This window comes from Urocitellus parryii, chromosome 11 (genome assembly GCF_045843805.1).
Source record: "Urocitellus parryii isolate mUroPar1 chromosome 11, mUroPar1.hap1, whole genome shotgun sequence".
In the NCBI taxonomy this organism is placed as follows: Eukaryota; Metazoa; Chordata; class Mammalia; order Rodentia; family Sciuridae; genus Urocitellus; species Urocitellus parryii.
In genome coordinates this window covers 38,957,798-38,980,229 of record NC_135541.1, presented here as the reverse complement: position 1 = coordinate 38,980,229, position 22,432 = coordinate 38,957,798, and the positions used below count along the sequence as shown (strand labels likewise).

General features: G+C 40.7%; 1 long non-coding RNA gene across 1 annotated transcript; it reads left to right on the top strand.

The window, feature by feature from the left end:
* Positions 1-1,039: 1,039 nt before the first annotated feature.
* On the top strand, positions 1,040-12,754 carry LOC113178278 (uncharacterized). The gene is made up of 4 exons (XR_003300194.2): positions 1,040-1,125; positions 10,857-10,979; positions 11,209-11,338; positions 11,571-12,754. It is a non-coding gene; the product is annotated as an uncharacterized LOC113178278 (long non-coding RNA).
* The last annotated feature ends 9,678 nt before the right edge of the window (positions 12,755-22,432 follow it).

Here is a 22,432-nt window from a genome sequence, read left to right as displayed (position 1 = left end):
ATAGCGCAGCACTCTGTTCCCTCTGGTTTTGACAAAAGGGGAACGAACCATTGGCAAATGTGTTAGGGAAAGTTCTCCTGAGGTAGTGGGGACAGAGGGCTGATTAGGGTTCACTGAAGAGTGAAAGGGAAAGAGAAAAGATAGCAGTGTGTGTGTGTCTATATGTGTACTCATATGACACATATATATATTTCTTGCGAACTTTTGCCATTAAGAAAAATAAAATATGACAGTAGGTAGAGGGTGTGTGGAATTAAACATTTTTAAGATGAACACCACTTTGGAGTATGTTCATGGGAATAATTCAACAGAGGAAGAGACTGATGGTGCAGAAGAGAAGGAAGATAATAGAAGGTTATGAGGAATGAGACCTTGGAGAGGGCTGAGCCCCTGGTCCTTGAAAGGAGGCAGGACCATGACAGCAGAAAGGGAGGAGGAGAAGCAAGAAAGGTGTATAGATTTAATGATGAGGAAATAGAAAGCATCCTGATGTGTCTTCATTTTAGCACTTTGTCAAGTGACTGTGAGGATGGTAGGAGGAGGTATTGAGTTTAAAAATAAAAATATGGAAAGGCATCTTGAAGAAAAAGAAGTGTCTTGAAGTGAGCTACCCCAGTACTGAGTTCCATTGTTGATCAGTGTTGCCCAGTTGGGATTCGAGGTTTGTGATTATAATATTAAAGTGAAAACAGAATTTCAACTGTATAATTTTCCATAAGTGTTGAGAGCCACAGCTGAAGGGGCCCCAGCAAACTTCCAGCTCCCAGCTGATGATTGGCTCACAGCAACGCAGCAAGCTTTCAGCTGCCAGCTGATTGGCTCCTCTGCGGTGATGCTCATTGGGCTGTTTCCCCGCCCTTTCAGACCACGGAGCTGCCCATTGGGGGACTCTTTTGGCTCCGCCCACATGACCCAGCCAATCGGCCTCAAGAGCAGGAGGAGGGGGGGCGGGGGTTGAGAGGCTTGTGGGAAGCTGGTGGTGGCAGTTGGGCTTTGAGAGAATTCCTGAAGAGCTTGTGTGGTCTAATGTGTGTTCTAAAAATAAAGTTGTTTCTGCTTGAAAAGTGGCTCGTGTATTATGCCCAGCCAGACTGCGGCACATAAGAATAGGCACGGAGAAAGAAGGTAAGTAGTTGGATTCAGTCAGAATTTGGGTTTTTGTCAGGTGAAAAAGTGACAAAAAAATTGAAGTATCTTTAAGGGATTATTAAAATGTTACACAAAGAAAGCTTGATATGCTGAGATCATCATAGGTAAAGAACAGATGCATGGATCTGTAGGAGAAGTTGGGGTTGACGGTTAGAAAGTGGGGTGCTTGAGCATGATATTTAGGAGGTGGTACATTTGCTGGTGATGCCAAGGCTCACACTATGACTTACGAATAGAGAGGAACGTCACTAGAAGAGAAGTGGTCCAGAATGGGCAAACTAGGGTGTTGAGTGGGTCATCAAGATGTTTTATGCAAGAATGATTACAGTGGCAAGTTTAGGGATAGAAAGTTCAGATTATTTAGAGTGTGGAGGAGGTGCATGCTTTCTCCCTGCTCCGTGAGATACAACATTTTGGTAGAACCAGTGGTCTAGACCTTGAATCCTGTTTCTCATCTCAACTGTGAGGACCCTGGGCAGTCTCTCCCTTTCTTCCATCTTTTCTTCCTTCCTCCTTGCTTCCTCCCCTCTTCCTTTGTTATGCTTTGGAATTCTCCTACAGGCTAAGACACCATGCAAGGCAATGGGGATGTAGGACAGAGGAAAGAGACAGTATCTGCCTCATAAAACAAATATTGGAGACAGAGGCAATCCAACCACTGGACAAATATAAAATTATAAAATGTGAAAATGCTGCAAATTTAAGTATTAGTGGATTTTAGTCCCTACAGCAAGGGGATCTTTCTTCATAAAAGGGATGGAAAAGAGAGTGAGGGAAACTTTCCCTGAGGGAGGGATATTGGACATAAACTCCTGAAAGATGAATAGGAATCATGAATAGGGTTAGGAGGTGAGAGCAGGAGAGGTGAGGACTATGTTCCAGACCTTGGACCAGTACCTGCAAAGTCCCTGGGGTTAGAGGGAACTTGCTCTTTGGAAAAACTGACCTGTTTGTGTGTGGCTGGGAGCTTACAGAGCAAGGGCTTGCAAAGGGAATGGAAAGTGGGGGTAGAGGCCAGACTTTGCAAAGTTAATTAGGTTATATTAAAGACTTTGGTCTTTAACTCAGAGCAATAGAGAAAATTTGAAGGGGTTTGAATAAATAAGTAACACAATGATATCTTTGCTAAAAAAAAAGAAAGAAAGAAAAAGAAAAAGATCATTGAGACTGCATGAAAAATTGGAGACCAACACTGTTGAAAACAGAAAATTATTTGTAGCCAAAGGTAATAATAGTAGAGGAGAGAGATGAACTAGACTTGGAAGTAAAGATGTAAATAATAATTGTGGGGTGTAAATAAGTGAATGATTTGAGCAATAGAAAAATAGATAGGACTCCATGATGGTATAAACAAAAGGGTTTGATGGAAAGGGAAGGACCCAGGGTCATGGCAACTTCAAGTCCATGGCATCTCTTCAAGGTTTAATTCCTCAGTCAAAAAAAAAAGTGTGAAAATGTTTTGTAAATATGCTATTTTTATTATCTGTTGAAATATTCAAGAGTGAGCTAATTGTTACATGGCCCGTTTCACGCAATAGATGATAAGATCCTTGAGGACAGAGACGAAATATAAATTGCCACCTGTGTGTAATTTATTTGTTGCTGTACCCATCCTACAGTAAGTAGTTTTGCTGTCTGTGTTGGACCTTGGCCTCTCCCTGCTGGGCCTCATGCTGCAGGAGGCTGGTCCCTGAAGTCTGTCTCCTAGGCTCCTGCACCAACCAGCTACCTTCAGGATGGGCTTCCCCAGTGAGAAGAACTGGGGGTGAGATTGGAAGGTGGGAAGAAGGAAGGTGCTGCAGTGTTTCTTCTCTTTGTGTGTTGGGTAGAGTCTCCGGCCAGGCTTTATCTCCCCCACAGCCTTTGACTGATGATGCTTCCTGTTTCAGCCAGGTGACCTGGGTTCTTGGGCAACCCTCTGATTCCTGACCCTCTAAGGTTCCTTGGGGTGTCCTGTGTGGCTTCTTATTCTTTTATCACCTTTGTAAGAAAATCCTTATATTAACTTTTTTTCCTGTTTTAGATACTTAGAGCAGTTTTGTTCAACAGGTTAGATCTGAGCTGGGAGTGGTGGCACATATCTGTGATTCCAGCCTCCAGCTCCTGGGAAGGCTGAGGAAGGAGGGTTGCCAAGTTGGAAGCCAACTTGGGCAACTTAGTGAGACCCAGTCTGAAAACAAAACAAAACAAAGCAAAACAACAACAACAACAACAACAAATTTTAAAAAGTGAGATTCTGGCTGATATACATACAAATAAGCCGAATTTTATTAATTATCAAATAGCATTTTTTCAACAATGTAGTTTTTACATAAACTTAAAAACATAATAAAAATGACACAAATTCAGAGTTGCAAACAAACTTAGAGTGGTATCTATTGTGTTTTAGCAAGAGCAAAGTTAATTATATTTTTGACTTTATTTTTTCAGCTGACAGAGCTTTAGAGTTGAAACAAATGTTGTCACTTAGTGTTCTTTAAATAGTATTTAGCTAGTTTTAATTTGAAGAGAAAACATTCTTCAGTAGAGACAGGGACACAACTCATCAAATAATAAAATAAACAAGTAACATACTTTGGAAAAACTTGCTATTATGTCATAGTATTACATGCCATTTTGGCAATCTTATGGATCGTTTTAATTTTTTTTTGTTTCACTTGGTAATGGTTTTATATAAAACAATGATATCATTGGCAATGATTCTGCTATGTTGTTTAAAAATTTTGGAGTCCTGTTGCTTATAATTGTCTATTTTTTCCAAAATAATATTATTAGTTGATTTCTTATGCAATCCTTGGTTTGTTGAAAATGTATAAGATTGCTACTATATTTTCTTTAAAAACAAAATATTTAGATGTAGAACAATTCTTTGATGGTTCTCCTGTGAGCATTATTGACATTCTCAATCTACTTAAGAATAATTTATTCAGATGAAATTTGCACAACAAAATTAATCAGTGTAAAGTGAAAGAGTTTAGTGGTATTTAACGCATTCACAATGTCGTATGACCCTCACCTCTATTTAGTTCCAAAATCATTCCTGTCACTCATTAAGCTCTTTCTCCCAGTCCCTTCTGTCCTGGCCCTCGGCAACCTCTGATCTTCGAACTTTCTCTGTGAAGTTAATCATTCCAGATATTTCATGTTGTTGGAATTATGTAACATGTAACATCTCTGTCTGACTTCTTTCACATAACATTAAGTTTTCAAGGTTCCTTTATTTTGTAGCATGTATGAGTACTTCATTCCTTTTTGGGGGCTGATTAATAACCTGATTGTGTGTACAATTTGTTCTTTTATCCATTGATGGATATTTTGGAATGTTTCTACCTTTTGATTATTACAGAGAGTGCTGCTAATTATTTTTATGTGTGCATGCACTTGTCTGTGTACCTGTTTTCATTTTATTTGAGTATAGACATAAGAGTAGATTTGTGGGGTCATATGAAAAATTTATGTTTAATTTTTTGAAGATCTGCTAAACTATTTTCTATAGCAGTGAATCATTTGACATTCCTAAAAGCAATGTAAGAGAATTCCAATTTCTCCACATCCTGGTCAATACTTGTTCTTTGCTTCTTTTTAAAAATAAAATTATCATAGTCTTACTAGTGGGTGTGGAGTAGTAGCTCATTGTGGTTTTGATTTGCATTTCCCTGATGACTAATGGTGTTGGTCATTATCTCATGTGCATGATGGCCAGTTTTTTCACCTCTTTGGTGAAAGTGTTATTCTACTCATTTTTCTCTTTTAAATAGGGCTTTTTGTCTTTTTGCTGTTGAGTTGTGGGAATTCTTTAGATATTCTGAATATAAGACCTCTATCAGATATATTATTTGCAAATATTTTCTCCTACTCTATAGATTGTCTTTGCATTTTCTTTTTGCTGTTTTTTGATAAGAGGAGAGGTTTTTAATTTTGAAGAAGCCCAATCAATTTTTTTCTTCTGTTATACACTTTTTTGGTGACCCATTGCCAGATTCAAGGTCATGAAGATCAACTGATTTTCAGTGCTTGTAAATTTTTAAGTGCTTGTAAATTTATATATATATATATATATATATATATATATATGCATATGAAACTTTTTTCATATATATGTACATATATGTGTAACTATATGCTTACACATGTGTATTGTGTGTCAGTACACATCCATGTACATGTGTGTATATATTTACAAAGCATTTTTTTAACTTATTGAGTCATTTGATCTTTTTAACAATGTGTTCAAGGGGCCTAGGTTGTAGTCATTATGTTACTTTTTGTTGTGGTTGTTGTAGATGGACAAGTTATATTTTTTAACATGGTGATGAGAATAGAACCCAGTGCCTAATGTGTGCTAGGCTGTCTATTTTAACTCTAACAAACTCTGAACTTTAGGGCTGGGGTGTAGCTCATCAGTAAAGCACTTGCCTGGCATATGCAAAGCCCTGGATTCTATCCTTTACAACACACACACACACACACACCAAAAAAAGAAAAATCTGAACTTTAAGGAAGCAAACTTCTGTCAAGTTCTTAGGAATGGTAAATGGCTAGATGTAAGATACAAATTCCAGCTGGTCTGACTCTGGTCATGTGTTTGTCCTATCAACTTGGCCCATGAGAGAGGCTCAATATATTTGTTGAATGATACAAAACAGAGAAGAGAGAGAAGAAAACCAGACTTTTGTTGTGTCTCTACTCTGTCCATAGCTTTGTTTGTTGAGGTGCTTTTGCTGCATTAGCATAGGGCCCTCACAGCATCCTAGAGTACGAAGTTGACATTCTGACTTCATGTTGAGCAAAGTGAGTCTCAGAGAGTTCATCATTTACTGGGTATCAAATATGGATAGCCAGTGTCAGAGTCCTTGGTTAATCCCAAATTGGTGTGAATCCTTGTGCTAATCCAGCCCTGAGGAGAGAATCTAGTGGTGGTACAGTCTTGTTTCAGATGGATAATCATAAAATAAAGCCCCCAAATGGGATGTGGGATCAATTTTTCTCTTCTACATTCTCCATCTCTTATGTTTAATGAACTCTGACTCTCTGTTCTCACTCTCACCCTTTGTTCCCTTAAATAATAAGCCCTGCTTCAAAAAAAGATCAACCCCTTAACCAATGTCCTTTTCCTGACACCGCCCCCCGCCCCACAGCAATGTGGAACTGCTTCTCCCAGCTTTTAAGCCTCCAGATTCCGCTGGCCTGGTGCAGTCTGCAATTCTCCCGGCGTCCATGGATCCTCATCTGGTATTTAACAAGCCCCTCCCACCCCTGCACTTGGCACACAGACAGGAAATTAAGGACTAAGAGAAATCCACTTCTGACCTTTAATTCACTTTTTAATAAATGCATTCAGAGGAACTTGAATGCTCTATGCTGGGCCCAAGGAAAGACAGGGCAATGATCCTTTGAAGGAAAATCCTTCTTTCCTCATGCACTAGGTTGTCAACCCTCAAAGTAAATCACTAGTCCAGGGCACATCTGTATTAGAACTTACCCAGTGCCCAACGAATCGTAGGTGCTCAGAGGATTGACTCTGCCCAGTTAATTGTCAAAAGTGAATGGTAGTGCTCTTATCCCACACAGTAGTAAAAAATTAATGATAGATTATTTTTTTCTTCTATCAGCTTTTCTTCAATTTTTGGTGTATGTGATATTTTTATTAGATTCTTGGTAGTTTGAGGAAGTAGTCTCAAACTTTAAAACAAATTCTTAAAACTTCCTTTGTTTTCTAAAAAATAAAAAGGGTGGGGGATATTTATGAACTCATTTCATTGCCATGGATATTAAGATGTGTTTAGGGACCTGCCTTGGCTACTTTTCTCTGACCGGCTTCATTCTCAAGCAAGTTCTTACAGCATTAAGATGGCCACCAGATTCTTCAGCTTGTATCTTACCAGTATGGCCATCTCTGCTGAAAGGCAATTCTGCTCCTACAATAGTCCAGCCCAAATCCTGGAAATAACTATCATGTGCTCATCTCTGGACCTATCATGGTAGCCAAGATGCTTTTGAACTTTCATTGGTTGAGTTTGAGTCACATGTTTTGCCCTAGAACCCAGAGAGATCAGCTCCCTTAAGTGATATAGACCTAAAGTGAAGGAGGCTGCCCACAGAAAATTTGGCTGATAAGGGAGAAGAGAGTGAACAGGCAAAAATCAATTGCTCATCCTATATCTGCAATAGTATGTGATAACTTAGGAATTGTAAATTTGATACACAGAATTTTCAGTTTGATTTTATGATGTGAGATAAAAGCACATCATTTTTAAGTGTCTCACAATTGGAGCAGATGATGGAGTTTGAATTAGAAGATACACTTGAAAAGGTTCTTTTGAGGCCTCCTTTACATACTTATGAGTAAAAGTTGAAATTGATTAGATTCACATTTTGACTCAACCCAAAGCATTATCTGCTCTCAGCAGACTCTGCAATCCATACACTGTTTACCCCATACTGGATATTGTATTTAACATTGGGAGTAAAATGTCAAGTAAGAAAAATATGCATGTCCCACAGAGTTTATAGAATAGAGGAGCTTGCAAGACACATCTAATTAGCTTATAACTGGTGACTTACTGGAGATGTTGAACTGAAGTAACAGAGTTGCTACATTTCAAAGAATGAATATGCCCACATATCCATTTTATATATGAATCTGGTTAATTGCATAAGTCAATTAATGTTATTTGCTTGTATCTATGTTAGACAATTTTTTCATGACCACCTTCATCCTTAAAACCATCCTGTGGTTCCCCTTTCCATGGGAAGTGGGGTAATTGTCCCATGGTCCTATGGCAAGACCATGAGGGGGCCAGAAGTTTACACACATCTAATGTGTGAGATTTCTTAAGATAAATTCCTGTATTGAATGAGCTACGATTTCACTTATGTTATGGGAAATATATATGCATGTTCCGTTTATTTATAGAAGTCATTGGAAAAAATTCTTGGAGATCTGGGAAAAATATGATGACAATGTCACTTATTCTGATTCTATGCCCTTTATAGGTTCCGTAACCATTCCTGGGTCCCCTACCTTGTTTCTTCGTCCCGAGGAGAAATATAACAAAGGGAAATTTTATTATATTGTAAATATAACAAAGGGAAGTTTGCATGTGTATATGCACGTGTGCTTGTGGTGACTGGTCTAGAGCTGGCGGAAAATGCTAGACTCAGAGCTTTTAAGCTGCTAGTAGGCAAGAAATTTGCAGCCTATCAGGAAAGTTCATGTGCAGAGGAGGGCAGTGTTGCATGATTGGAAAGGGACTGGACAAAAGTCTTCTGATTTGGATTTGAATCCTGTCCCTGTGTTAAATGAATTGTAGTCATTTAACATCATAAATTATATTTGCATTACTAAAGCTGAGAATCCTCTTCCTTGTACAACTTCATGCCTCCCAGCTGTTTTGGGAGCATCAAATGCAACCATGCCTATGACATTGCCGTGGACATGGTAGGCTCCTTTTGCCCTTCACGGCTCTCCCAGTCTGCCTCTGCTTGCTCTCTCTCACACACTGACCTCACCATTTCTAGCAATCCAGAGGTGGTGTGGCTAGCACTTCATGTAAACAAGCATTTTTTAAAGTTTTCTATTCTTCTAGCCTTTTCTCATCCGTTGACTATGTCTCCAGAGTCTCTCACATTCTGGACTCTATACTAAGTGCTAGAGATTTTTAAAAGGCCGTGTGATTTGGGGACAGAGTATGAATTCTGTCTGTACAGCTCTGCGCATTCAGTTTCTTCTCTGTAAAGCCAGAATCACTTCCATGATTTATAGGGACTGGGCTGAGTGCTGGAGGGAACACGTGGCTCAATAAATCAGCCATTATGTTCTTCAAGACATTTTCCCTGCCATCTAAGAGCTCACTGTTTAGCAGCAGAGATAAGACATTTTTTTCAAGATTATTCTAAATCAGAGGAGAGATGAAGTGGCTAGACGAGGCTGACCTCTCTCAGTGCCTGAGCGACGCAGGACAACCAAAGGCACATGGCAGAATGCGGTCAGGAGTTCAAGTTCCCGAGATGCTTCCAAGGGGTTGGGGATCTTCTGGTTTAATATTGTTTGGGCCTTGACTTTTTTTTTTAAATATGTTTTATTTTATCTATTTATTTATATGTGGTGCTAAAGATAGAACCCAGTGCCTCACATATGCTAGGCAAGTACTCTGCCACTGAGCCACAACCCCAGCTCTTGGGCCTTGACTTTTAAGAATATTTTTTTTATATTAGTGAATTTCCAAAGCAAGACATAAGGTAGGAAATCTCTTGTGAGTCTGAAGAACATGTACTGATGGGAATGAAAGTGTGCTTTATTTTTTCCTCAAAGAAAATAATTATAAATGTACGTCTGGGAATTGGATGGGTTAAGGAAGAGTTCTGGTGTTGATTTTACAGCAAATGGTTAGTGTCAGAAAATTACTCATTGGCCAACCTGTGGTTCTTTGGTGGTCTTGTTCCAGTTCGCAGAGCTGCAGGCTCTAGCCCATCAGTATAATTCAATTGTTTTGTTTCAGGTAGAACACATTCTTGTCATTATGTAGCAAGCGCACTATAATCAGCTGACTTTAATGTTCTCCAATTCCCTTCCTCACCCCTACCAAATACCCACAGCATAATTGTTTGGTTTCTTTTGTGCATGATAATGTCCTTCCAAAAACAACTGGATAGATTTTAAAAAAATGTGGCATATATACACACTGGAATATTACTCAGCAATAAAAGAGAATAAAATCATGGCATTTTCAGGTAAATGGATGGACTTAGAGAAGATAATGCTAAGTGAAGCTAACCAATCCCAAGAAACCAAATGCCAAATGTTTTCTTTGATATAAGGAGGATGATTCATAGTGGGGTAGGGAGAGGGAGCATGGGAGGAATAGGGGAACTCTAGATAGGGCAGAGGGGTGGGAGGGAAAGAGAGGGGGCATGGGGTTATTAATGATGGTGGAATGTGATGATCATTATTATCCAAAGTACAGGTAGGAAGACACGAATTGATGTGAAGATACTTTGTATATAACCAGCGATATGAAAAATTGTGCTCTATATGCTTAATAAGAATTGTAATGCATTCCACTATCATATATAAATAATAATAATAAAATAAAACAACTGGAGCATCATCATGAAATGGAGTTTTCGGTGGTCACTCTTAATATGCTGAGTAACAGCCCTCGAAGATAGCAGATCTTAATCCTTGGAACCTGTATATCCTACCTCAATTGGAAAAGGGTTGTTGCCAGCATGATCAAATAGGTTTCTGGAGATGGGGACATCATGGATTATCTGGATGGACCCTAAATACAATCACAATGTCACTACAAAAATGCAGCAGAGGGATTTTTAATACAGAACAGGAGGAGAAAGCAATGTGACCACAGAGACCAGAAACAGATTGGAGCTATGCAAAGGCAGGCCAAGAATGCCAGCAGCCACCAGGAGCTGGAAGAGGGAAGGACAATTCTCCTCAGGAGCATCTGGAGGGCACAGAGCTCTGCCAACACCTTGATTTCAAACTTCTGGCCTCCAGAAAAGAGAGGACAAATTTCTGCTTTAAACCACCAAGGTTTGTGATAATTTGTTACAGTAGCCATAGAAAACTAAAACCCTCTATCTCCTCTCCCCTAGTAAGCCCACGACTTGACTTTGAATATTCCTATGAATACTTAAGCTTTATTTTTAACAAATAGTCTTGCAAAATAAGCCCATTCTCATTCCAGAATGTCATGAGAGAAACCATGTAGGTCAGATCCGGAAGGGCCCTCAGAGACCGTCCAAACCTCAGATGGTGAAGATGAGGAAACTAAGATGCAGAGAGGGAGGATGCTGCCCAAGACCGCTCAGTAAGTTCACAGTGCAGCCAAAAAGAAAGGCTGATACAAGGTTCAAGTTCCCTGCCTTGGTCAAGTGGCTCAGCAAGTAGGTAGGAAAGAATCTGTTTAAACTTGTTCAATGAACTTGACTGTTTTTTGTTTTTTTTTAAATGAATTTTGGATTGGATTTTTCACTCTCATTAATAAAACCCAAGAAACGTTTTGGAGAACAGAAAGAGACAACAACGTTTTCTTCCAGAAATAATGATTAAATACGTCTGTCTTGAAGAGAGATCTTTTCTGTACGGCTGTGGTGCAGTGAGTGGGCCCTGGATCACAGGGCGTGGCTTCTATTCTGCCTCTGCCATTTCCTAGTGCTGTGAACTTGGGTAAGTTACTTTTTGGAGACTCAGTTTCCTTCGATGTAGGATAGAGGTAGTAACAGTACTTTCCTGGGACTCTTGTGAAGGTCAAATGCTCTATATCAAGGTGTCTTGCCTAAGTGCCCAGCAGTTAACAGGGGTTCCATGTTTATTTATTTATTAATTATTATTATTGTAGAAAAAAATGAGTAGTACCCAACTATGTTTTATTTTTATCTTTTTAATATTTCTTATTCAGATATTTTACAATGACCTTGGAATTTCTTCAGTAATCAGGAAAAGCAGTAAACATGACAAAGGAGCCTGCCTCACAGCCAGTGGAGCCTGTGTGGTGCTGGGCAGCCCTGCATCCCGCAGCAGCTGCTAATGCTGTTATCAGTCTCTCAGAGCTGAAAGGAATCCCTGGATCTCTCTTCTGGGAAATGCACTGCTATAAAGTTTGTCGAATGAATAAATAAACAAGATCAAAGACTGCTTGTTCCTAGGGAAAGTGAGGTGGATTCATTCCTGTAACCTGACCCCCAGGCTACACAATAGCCTGATGCTTTTTGCAGAGCCCGGAGCTGGTGACCAAGAGGCATGCAACGGCAATCTCAGCAATCTCAGCCAAGCCACTGGAAGCTGTGGGATGCAGGCAGATGACCTCTGGACCTTGTTTATTAGCTCATTTAATAAGCAGCTCTCTTATGACTCCAATAGAGTAAAGGATATAAAAGTACTCAGGAGACAGAAAGTGAGTCAAAGGGGGATACTATCATATATGCCTCATCAATGATCAAGTTGAACAAAATGTGCCTTCAGAGTCCATTTCAATTTTGTTCATTCTATTCTAATTTTTTCCATTTTAATTCATATTCTCATTAGTTCCCACCTGTATGTTAGCATTTTAGCTAGTGTTCCTGATTCTAGTTTGGCTTTCCTATATGTTTGTGTTCTAGCAGAATGCTTTCTTTAAACACACCTCCTGCCTTGATACTCCATCACTAAATTTATCTCTAGCTCCCAATCCCTACTACTTTGAAACTTACATTTTTTTTCTTTTTCCCAGTCTTCTCCTCCCTGATCTTCTTTTCCCTAAACGTCTTCTTCCTAGTCTCCTGGTCTTCTTGTCCCTGATCTTCTCTGATATTCTTTTCCTAAACTTCTCCTCCCTGATCTCTCTCTAACCTCGTTTTCTCTGAATCACCTCTATAAAAGCCCCCTGTTCCTGCAGATGGGCAGAATCCCCTGTGTTTCTCTTTGGCTACCAAAGCCATAAACCTTCTTTTTCCTTTTTCTCAAAAAACGTGTCCTTGTTATTGGATTGGCATCAGGGACAAGGACTGAGATTTCAGCAACAGTTGGACATGCCACAAGAAGGAAACCAATTTGTCAAGGTACAGAGCCATCTGTTGTGACTAAAACAGCAAGAGGACTGCGAACTTTGTCCCCAAACCTGTTGCTGAGATGGCACTGCTCTGGCCCCTAGAGGGAGCTTTGAGTGACTAAACCTGATGTAAACAGAAGCTCCAGGTCCTCTCTCCTGGCCTCTGTTCCTTTATCTGGCTCCTAACCTGGATATAGACCTGACAAACAGCTAACATAACTTGACCAGCTGTTGATCTCCTTCTTGAATGTATTTGTGTACTTCATTATGGGTACTTTGGGCAAGTTTTCTTCTCTGATTGATGTTCTGGCAGTCTCTGGACCTGTCCAAACTTTCTTAGGAGAGGGAAAGGTGAGTTCTTTTATTTTGAGTGCTGGGAACTATTATAGCTGAATACGGTCCCTGCCTTCATGGAGCTTTATAGCTCAGCAAAGTATTAAGAAGGTTATTATAGGTATGATATGACTACATAGGAAGCACAGATGCTACGGGAATATAAGAGAGAGGGAGGAAGTTGGTGTCCCATACCAGCACCACAGACGTTAGCCCCTAACTTAGATGGAATATCAAGGGAGGCCACTTGGAAAAAATGGCATTTATGTGAGACTTAAAGATGCATTGGAGTCAAATAGAAATAGGAGTCTGCCTATGGGCAGTTTTGGAGTCAAGACTATGCCCAGAAGTTACACCCTTTCTTCTTCCAGTCACTCAGAGCATAATACCAGGCCATCCCCAGAAGGTTATTGGTATTAAGTTGCAGACAAATTTGGGCTGGCTGGAGGCAGCACAATGCAGTGGCACAAACACCAAGCAATCCCACTGCTCTGCCTCTGCTGGTATAGATGGTGGGATACTTGATAAGCTACTTATCCTATGTGACCCATAATTTCCATATCAGGGAAACAAAGATGATAACCCTTCAAGGTCATTGTGAATGACTAATACAATGATGAACACAGAAGCACTTTGGAAACTACCAACCATGTGAATTAAAGGGAGGAAGTTGGTCATAGGGTATATAATCTAGTTTAGACGGAAACGCTGATTCTGTCCAGAGCCAGTTTTTTCAAAGTATTATACTGTTTTGGAACTGCAGGAGTTCCATACATGTTACAAATACATATACTTGATTTATCATACTTAAAGTGCTCTTAAGCTAGTTTTAATTATTATCTACATGGCTAAGTCACCCCAAAGCAGACAGACTTCTTTCTAAGTGATATCACTAGAATTTTACTTGCATAGTTTCATGGAGCCCAGTACCTTCATAAATCTCAGGGACTCATCCTGCCCCAGTGGTGTAATGACATCATGAATGAATTGTTAGATTGGATTTTGTAGGTCAAATGGCCAACCACAGGCTGGCAGAGAATAGCTGATTTGGTCTCTACAGAAAATGTTGTGTGTTTTGAGTAAAAAACTATGTTACTGACACTAGGCTAGAACTGAGATCACCCAGCATCACATGCTCTGGAATGATAATAGACTTCTGGGAGGGGTCCCCTACCAGCACTATAGATGTTAGCCATGTTTACTGTTGCATGAAATGTTAGAGAGATCCATGGCCCTAACCCCTGATTACCCACCAGTTTATTTTTTATTTTTTTGGAACATTCATGAATGAAGCACAGAAAGACTGATATAGTGTTCCTTTATCAGTTAATCCTAGGGCACCCCAGATTTAAGTGAACTTGTTCTTCTAGTTGCTAGTGAGCAAAGCTGGAGGCGGAGCCCAGCCTTTGCATGGACCTCAGGCAGCAGAGAATGTCTGAGGATGACTGCTGCCCTGCAACCTGATTGCTTATGAGCCACACACAGGGAGGTACATTGCAAGGTTTGAATTCATCCTATGAGTAATGCCCTAACATGGTGCCTGAATTAGGGTGCATGTGACTTATTATGATGATCATCAGTGGTCATGGAAAATAGGGTCTCAGCACATCAAAGATCCAAAGACTTTACAAGAACAGCATATCCCTTTTCTTTATATTTATTTCCCAGAATATTTACTCAGAACTCTTGTTCTGGCACCAGAGCTGCTTTCCTAGTTACAAAGACCAGCTCATAAGAAAAGGGCAAAGGGGACATGCCATCCTTGAAATTTGAAATGACAAATGCCCAAGTGTCCAACTGTGTATGTGTATGCATTTGTGTGTGCATGTGTGTGTGTGTATGTGTGTGTGTACTATAAAGTTTGTGTGTGGTGTGTGGGTATGTGGGGTAGTATACATGTAGCATGTTGTATGTGTGTGTGTATGTTAGGACTATGGTGTATAAGAAGTATGTTTTCTGAGTGGCAAGTGTGTGATGTGTATGTGTGGTGGGTGTGTGTGTAGTGTGGTATGTGGGTATAATATGGTATGTGAGTGTTCTGTGTTGGGAGGGATGTTGGGGTGTGTGTGTGTGCAAGTACTAAGCACTTGAAATGAGACTTTTCACTTGATGATCTCTAAAGGCCATTCTGTCTGTGGATTCTGTTAGCATGGTAATAGTGGTATAAGAGCTCAGAGAAGGCAGAGACTGACAAGGATTCAAAACAATGTCCCTCCAACCAGCTTAAGACCAGTTCCCCTTTTTAGTCTCTAGACTAGAGACTCAGGTTAGTACTCTAGTTTTATAAATGGAACTGAGTGTCCAAGGTCAAGGAACTAGTAAGTGTTAGGACCAGGTATTGACCTGGTGATGCCAAGACAACCAGTCTGAGAGAATGAAGAGTTCAGGTGACAATGCTGTCAGAGCTTAGGGGATATAGCCAGGGGATGCAGTAAAAGAAAATGACCGTGAGATCTAAAGCCCATGCTAGACCCCAGAGATACCACTGGAGGTCTTCAGGGAGCAGTGTTCTTCAAAGATCTCTTATTTTGGCTTTCTGGGAAGACTAAGCAGGAAGAATAGGAAAATCAGCTCCCAGAAACAGATCATTCCAAACACCCTGTATTCAACAGCGACAGACTGGGCCAACTCAAGAGTGTTTATGATTAATTCCCTTGAGTGTCGCTTTCCAAGGACAAGTTTTAGATTCTATACCAGTCAAGAGTTTGGACTTTCTTTTTTATTGTTGCGCCCGGACTTTGATTGCTATCTGCAGGGGAAACAGACAGTGGAAACTATTTCATTGGGACTGATGGGAAAAACACATTTTTACAGTGCCCTGCATATCAAATCTTGGTGTTTGAAGTCATAATTGAAAAAAATGGGTAAGGAGAGAGGAGGAAAAAACATGGAAAATGACTGGAGAGAGAGAGAGAAAGAGAGAGAGAGAGAGAGAGAGAGAGAGAGAGAATGAATTATAAATGTCAGACTGGTTGTTGATTGTTGGTGAGAAATTTCCACTGACCCCTAAGCTCTTCCTGGATTACTCTTCCTGAGCTGCCTCCACCCTCCCTGGGCTGGGCTGGGCAAGGAGGGCAGGGTGTGTCATTAGATTGCTGCTGGGGCCAGTGTGTTCAGTTTGCCAGGGCTGCCTGCTGGAGTGGTGCCTCCTTGGACACTTTGTTTCTTTATTCTTTATTCATTAGTTCATTGTGCCATGTCTTCATTCATTCACACATTCTCTGAATACTTCCCATGTGCCAGGCTGTGAACTGGCTGCAAAGAGAGTGAAAATGATTCTAGAGCTTTTTCCTCTAGTGAAGAAAGAACAGATGCAGAGAATGACAGCCTGTTTGGTACTGCTAGGTTGAAGGTAGAGAGAAATCCCAGGAGGCAGAACAAGGTCTTTGACTTTCACTGTGTCCTGCCTATTTTGTGCTACAAAAAAAAAAAAAAAAGAGAATGTCTTCTGCAGGCCTCACGATCTAGGGCAAAATGACTCTTCTAGAAAGTTCTTGAGTGAACAACTTCATGTCCATGGGTGGGCCCTATGGGTGAGAGTGCTCTAAGTGTTCTAAGACTTCAAGGTTCACAAGGAGAGTTCAACAAAAAGCCGAGGGACTGAAGTTGGTGTCTCCTGAACCACCGTCTCCTGACCATCTGGGTAGATGGCATTGCTCTTGACTGAGGAAGAGAATATCAGTGGTGAACAGTTTGTGAGAAGGTTAATCTTCACTTTGAATACATTTAGCATGAGACACTTATAAGACTTCCAAGTGAGGCCAGTAAGGGGGAAGCACGAATAGGAGGCAGGAAGTCAGAGTAAAATGCTGTATGAAGATAAAAATTTGAGAATTGTTATCCTGGAGGAGGTCGTTAAACCAAAAACTCTGATGGAAACATCTCAATAACTGTCATATTAGTCAAAGAATTTTCTAAATAACCCTTTAGGATTTGAGAAGAATGGAATCACAAAAATTCTAGAAGAGAGGGCTATATAGAGAATACTACAATTTATTTGATTCAACTAGAGGCAGCTGCTCTTGGACCCCTAAGAGACCATTTGGCAACTGAACTCAAGTCATACTCCATTCCATAATCTACCCAAAGTGCCTCGACCTCAGATTAAATACCAGTCATAGCTCATCTTGTGATCATTGCTGGACAACATAGTTCTGTGCCAGAGGAAGGAGTTTCTGGTTCTAGACCATCCTAAATTTAAGCACTGGACTTGCCATGTAAGGCATACGCCTATCCAGTCCTCACCGCTGTCTTTTATCCATCAGACCATCCCAGAAGACTTTGATCAATATACAGCTACTCAGAACACAGGTCTGATTTAGTAACCCAGTGATTTTGTCAACTCAGGAGCAAGGTTGATCTGGGATTATTTGATTTTCCTGATTTCCTGTGAAGTTCTGAAAAACCACATTTCCTTTTCTCTTTTGATCACTATAAAACATCTAGACTTCTTTCACCAAACTGTCCAATTTTGCGTGAGTTCCTAGTGATAACAATACTCTGGAAAACTGCTAGGCTTCTGCACATTGCAGAACTATATATAGTTTGGAAATGAGTTGCCACTCAATCAAAACCCTCATTTCCCAGGGTGGAGGCCCATACCCCAGAGAATAGGACATACTTGGGGTTTATAAAGAGTTTGTAGGAGAGCTAGAGCTGCCATCTTGTAACCTTTCTCTGATCTTAAGGGGGATTTGTCCATCTGCTGTCCAAAAGGCTGAGAGATATGTAAATACAAACTTTTTTTTTGCAATTCAATCTGGTATTACAACATCAACATTGCCCTCTGATGAATTAAGTGCAAATGAATCAGAACCAGATGGGTGGATTTTCCTGAAAACAACATGTTTAAAAAACAGAGGAGGAGAGAAGTTTTTGTCAAAGCTCTCAAAGATCTGTGGCTACATTCAACGCCAAGCACTTTGCCTTGCTTTCAACTGCTCCCAGCCTTAAGGGGAAATGACGTGGAAAGCAGGTCTGTGAGGGATAAGGGGATGGTACCCACAGTCCTGCAACTAGCGTGACATTCTCCAGCCCCTGTCCTCTTTCAGGTCATGGCAGGAAAAGGATGTTTGGATGAACAAAGTAACCATAAGAAATCAATTGTGGAGAAAGATCCAGGCATCAAATTTTAACATATATTTCTTTTAGACTTTTATAAAAGTCACATTTTATATTCAGCTAAGGTTTCTTGAATCCTGATTAAGTGCCAAGTTTTGAGTTAGATACTTTGTCAACTCAGGAAAGTAGAAAGTGTCAGGATCGTGAGCGTGTTATAGGCGAGTGATATGATGGTCAGAGAGATGACGTGACTGGTTCAAGGTCACACAGCTAGGTAGCCTTCAGAGCTATGCTATTCAACACAGTAACTCCTAGTCACACGTGACCATTTAAATTTAAATTCGTTAAAACTAAATAAAATTTAATACTCAGTCACTCAGTTTCACAAGTCGAATTTTAAATGCTGTATTGCCACTCATGGCCACTGTATGGATAACATAGATGGAGGACATTTTCATATGTGTATTAGTGTCTTTGTACTCTGGAGAGCCAGGGTTTCAGCTAATGTCTTTAAGACAAAATCCTCTGCTCCTTCTATTTTATAGTCCGAGCTAATAATCTAACCCTCTAAGAAGGAAAACAGTTCTTCCGAAGCACAACTAAATTGAATAAGTGTTCTTTTAACAGAATGGGGACGCATGGACAAGGAAAAAGGAGGGCACAGCTGAGTGCAGTCAGAAACTTCTTCCTCCCCATTCTAGGGTAGAGAATAGCCAGAATCTTTATTGAGTCTGCTTTGTCCTTTATGGGGCCCTGTGGAATAACTGTGGACCAGGAGTCACCTGGAAAGGGAGCAGAAGGATGACGGGGCTGGCTCTTCTGCTCCCCACTGCACTCACCTACCTTTTTGGTGGTATCCTGGGACAGCACCAGAAGCATTATTAACATTCAGTAAAGTTAGGAAGGGGAATACAAAGGAAATCTGCAGGGTAGAATGGAAAGGGGGTGGAAATTGAGTCCGAATGATTTGGGATGAATTCCTTAGCCATGTGGCTGGGGCAGGTTGTGCAGAGGGGATGATGCCATCTCCCTTATGGGCCTGGGAGGACCTAAATGGTGCAGCAGCTACAGGACACTTGTACCCTGTCTGGTGTGTGTGTGGGGGAGTCCACAAAACTGAGTCTCCTGACTGCAGTCAGTGGTGCCCTTCTTTGTCCTGGTCACTGTATCCCCATATTGTTACAAAGAAAACTTTTTGATTTCAATTGTTCCTACAATTTTAAAACCATTTTTCAGGAAAACTGCTGTTATCATTCTTTATAAAATCCATGAAGTAAAGAAACCTTGTTCCTTTTTTACAAAAAGAACATGATTTAATAATGTAGAAACAAGTATCCCTATTTTAATCCTATGTCAAGGTAGGTTGGGTAAGGACAGGTTGCCAATATGATTTATTTAGACACAAATCAGGAAATTTGACTCCTGGAAAAAAAATCTCCCATGCTCCTGCTTGTTCATTTGTTATGACATTCTATCCTCCTAGAAGTGTCAAAACGTGCCTTAGTACAGCTCTATAAAATAGTAAAATAGAAAAAGTAATATTCGGAATCTAGGAAAACAAAAAGTAGAATACAAGGTTAAGATCTCAGAGAAGAATATAACCTAAAAATGAACATTATAAGGGAAGATACCATAATAAAATAATGGAATCAAATAATTCATACAATTAGCTGGGGGTCAGTGTAATAGAATAGCAATCTCTGGTATTTGACTAACCCTTTACAGAATGACGGGGAGTACCTGCCACATGGTAGAGGGCTTGGGAACGATTCTTGGACCATGTGAGGAAAATGAGCCTGCAAGAGGTGGAGCTGCTTGCGAAGGCCACTCAGCAATCAGAGGCAGAACCAGGATTCAGGTCAGCGTCTCCTAATTCATTGACCAGCACAGTGGTAACTTCTCACGCCTGTTCCACAGTGGAAACACAGAGGAAGAGGCCCTCGGCTTCTGGAGCGCTTCTTCTGAGCCTCCCATCACTCCTGGGAGGTGGGCATTATGTGGCATGCGAGGGGTGATACGCACAAGGTGGCATGGCTTAGGGAATGACGACATCTATCTGAACTCGGGTGGCTTTGGTTCATGTCCAGTGTTCTTCCTACAACTCAGATCTTTCTCTTTCATACTGTTCCCAAAGGAGCAGAAGTAAAAATAAAAACTGAAATAGTTATTTCCAAATCGGGGCATTAAGTGTTCACGGGTGATCTGTGGGGTGATATTTTCCAACTCCCTATGACAGGAAAAGAAACCCAGGGGAAGTTCCCTGGTCAGGAACTCTTGCTGTCCCTAGGAACAAGTGCTCTGGTATTTGCTTTAATAGGCTCTGAATGTCCATTCTGGGCTGATTCTTGGCTAAGCCTATTTGTGTGCAAAGCATATGAAAGGGAAGTGGGGAATGCTTGGGCAATGTCACAGGGTTGTTCAGTGATTCCATCCATGCCACTGTCTCCAAGTGGTTATTTCTTTAAGACACTTTTGGGGGAGGAGGGGTGTGCTGGTGTGACATGCAAGTATGTATATGTGTGTATGTGGTGGTGGCGGGGTGCTAGAGTGGTTTTTTCCAACGTCTATTGTCTTATGACTTTCACAAATGGAAGACTACTTTATGAAGAAAGGGAAGGGGGGAGGCTATCACTTAGGAAAGAAGGTAAAAGGGGTGAAATTGATGGGAGGCAGGAAGCAGAATCGAGGGGATTTAATTGGCCTTGTTTTATAGCATTTAGCTCTGTTTTCACAGGGTAGCAATGAATAGGCCCATAAAGGTAAACCATTTTTCACTGTTATTGGACCAGGAGATGAAAGTTTCATTGTTATTTTTCCTTGGAGCTCACGTGGCCACTCCACATATTAACTCCTTTTAGCCTCAGGGACTAAGACAGGCAGTGGAACCATTGGAACTTGGCTGGGCCTTTAATAAAAATCTCGTATATTTGTAAAGTGAATCAGTTTACACAGAATTAGTCGAGGTTATCCCAACAGCTTTGTAAGCTTCAGAATAATCTCATAAAGAATCCAATGGAGAGGGCTGGGGATGCGGCTCAAGCTCATGCTTACCTGGCATGCACGGGTTGCTAGGTTCGATCCTCAGCACCACATAAAATAAAAATGTTTTCTCACCGAAAACTGAGAAATAAATATTAAAAAAGTTTTTTTCTCTCTCTCTCTTTAAAAAAAAAGAATCCAATGAAGATTGTTATTCCCATTTTTCTAATGAGAAAACTGAGATTCAGAGACATCAAATGAGATTCTAGAAACAGGACTCCAGACCTGAGAAGGAAGAGAAAGGCACAAATTATTTGCTAATTATCCACTCTGCCACCCGCTGTGTGGAGAGACCCTAAATCTCAGAGAGGGGTCAAATTTGACCTGAAGTCATCCAGAGTAGGTTCTGCCAACAACTGGGGAGTCAGGATCAGAAACCAAGCCCGCCTGTCACTGAAACTAGTGTTCCTTTCCACTGTACCACCAAATCTCTGTGTATCGTAGCCATGGGGCAAGCTTTGAAGGAGGAAAGACCTTGGCATTGATTACCCCAAACCACTGACAAACCAAACATTATGTAAATTAGGACCCACCACGTGAATAATAGCTCACATGTGTAAGGCACTTTCAAAGGCACTCTGCGGTACATTCTTCTTTAACCCTTACAACTGTCTTGCAAACCAGATGATCATTATTATGCCCATTTACAAACGAGGAAGCTGAGACTCAGAGAGGTGAGTACTTACCTAAGGTCATTCAGCTAGTGGGTGGCACAGCCAGACTTCCGGCACAGGTCTGACTCTTCAAGACTGTGCACTTTTAACCCACGTTCCCCACTGGCTAATTTCTTTTTCATTTGGAACGTTTCTGTGGTCCTGGGTTTGAAATCTAACCTACCCCACTCTAGCCTCACAACCTAGAACATAAAGTTCAAACTGCTCAGCCCAAAGTTAAGGTACTAGAGACACACCACGTACCCCTGCCACATTTCAGTGGATGCTTTTCCCTCAATGTCCCTTATTGCTCACCACTCCTTCAGGTCTTTGTGTCCAGAATAGCACTTTCTTCTTTCTTGCCCTTTGAGAACAATGTTCCTATTTCAAGGACTACCTCAACTGTCATCAGTTCCACATACCCTTCCAGAACCCCCTCACTAGGTGTAATTACAGGCCCTACATCCACCCTATGGCTCAGATCATAATACTTATCTTTCTCACCTGTCTCTGATACCACCTTAGGTATCCAAGCAGGGTCTTCTTCATTCACCCTCAGCAATGGCCTCAACAAAGACAGATACATCCTGGGCATACAGTAGGCATGGAATGAACATTTTCTTTAGAAAAACTAAAAACGTCTAATAT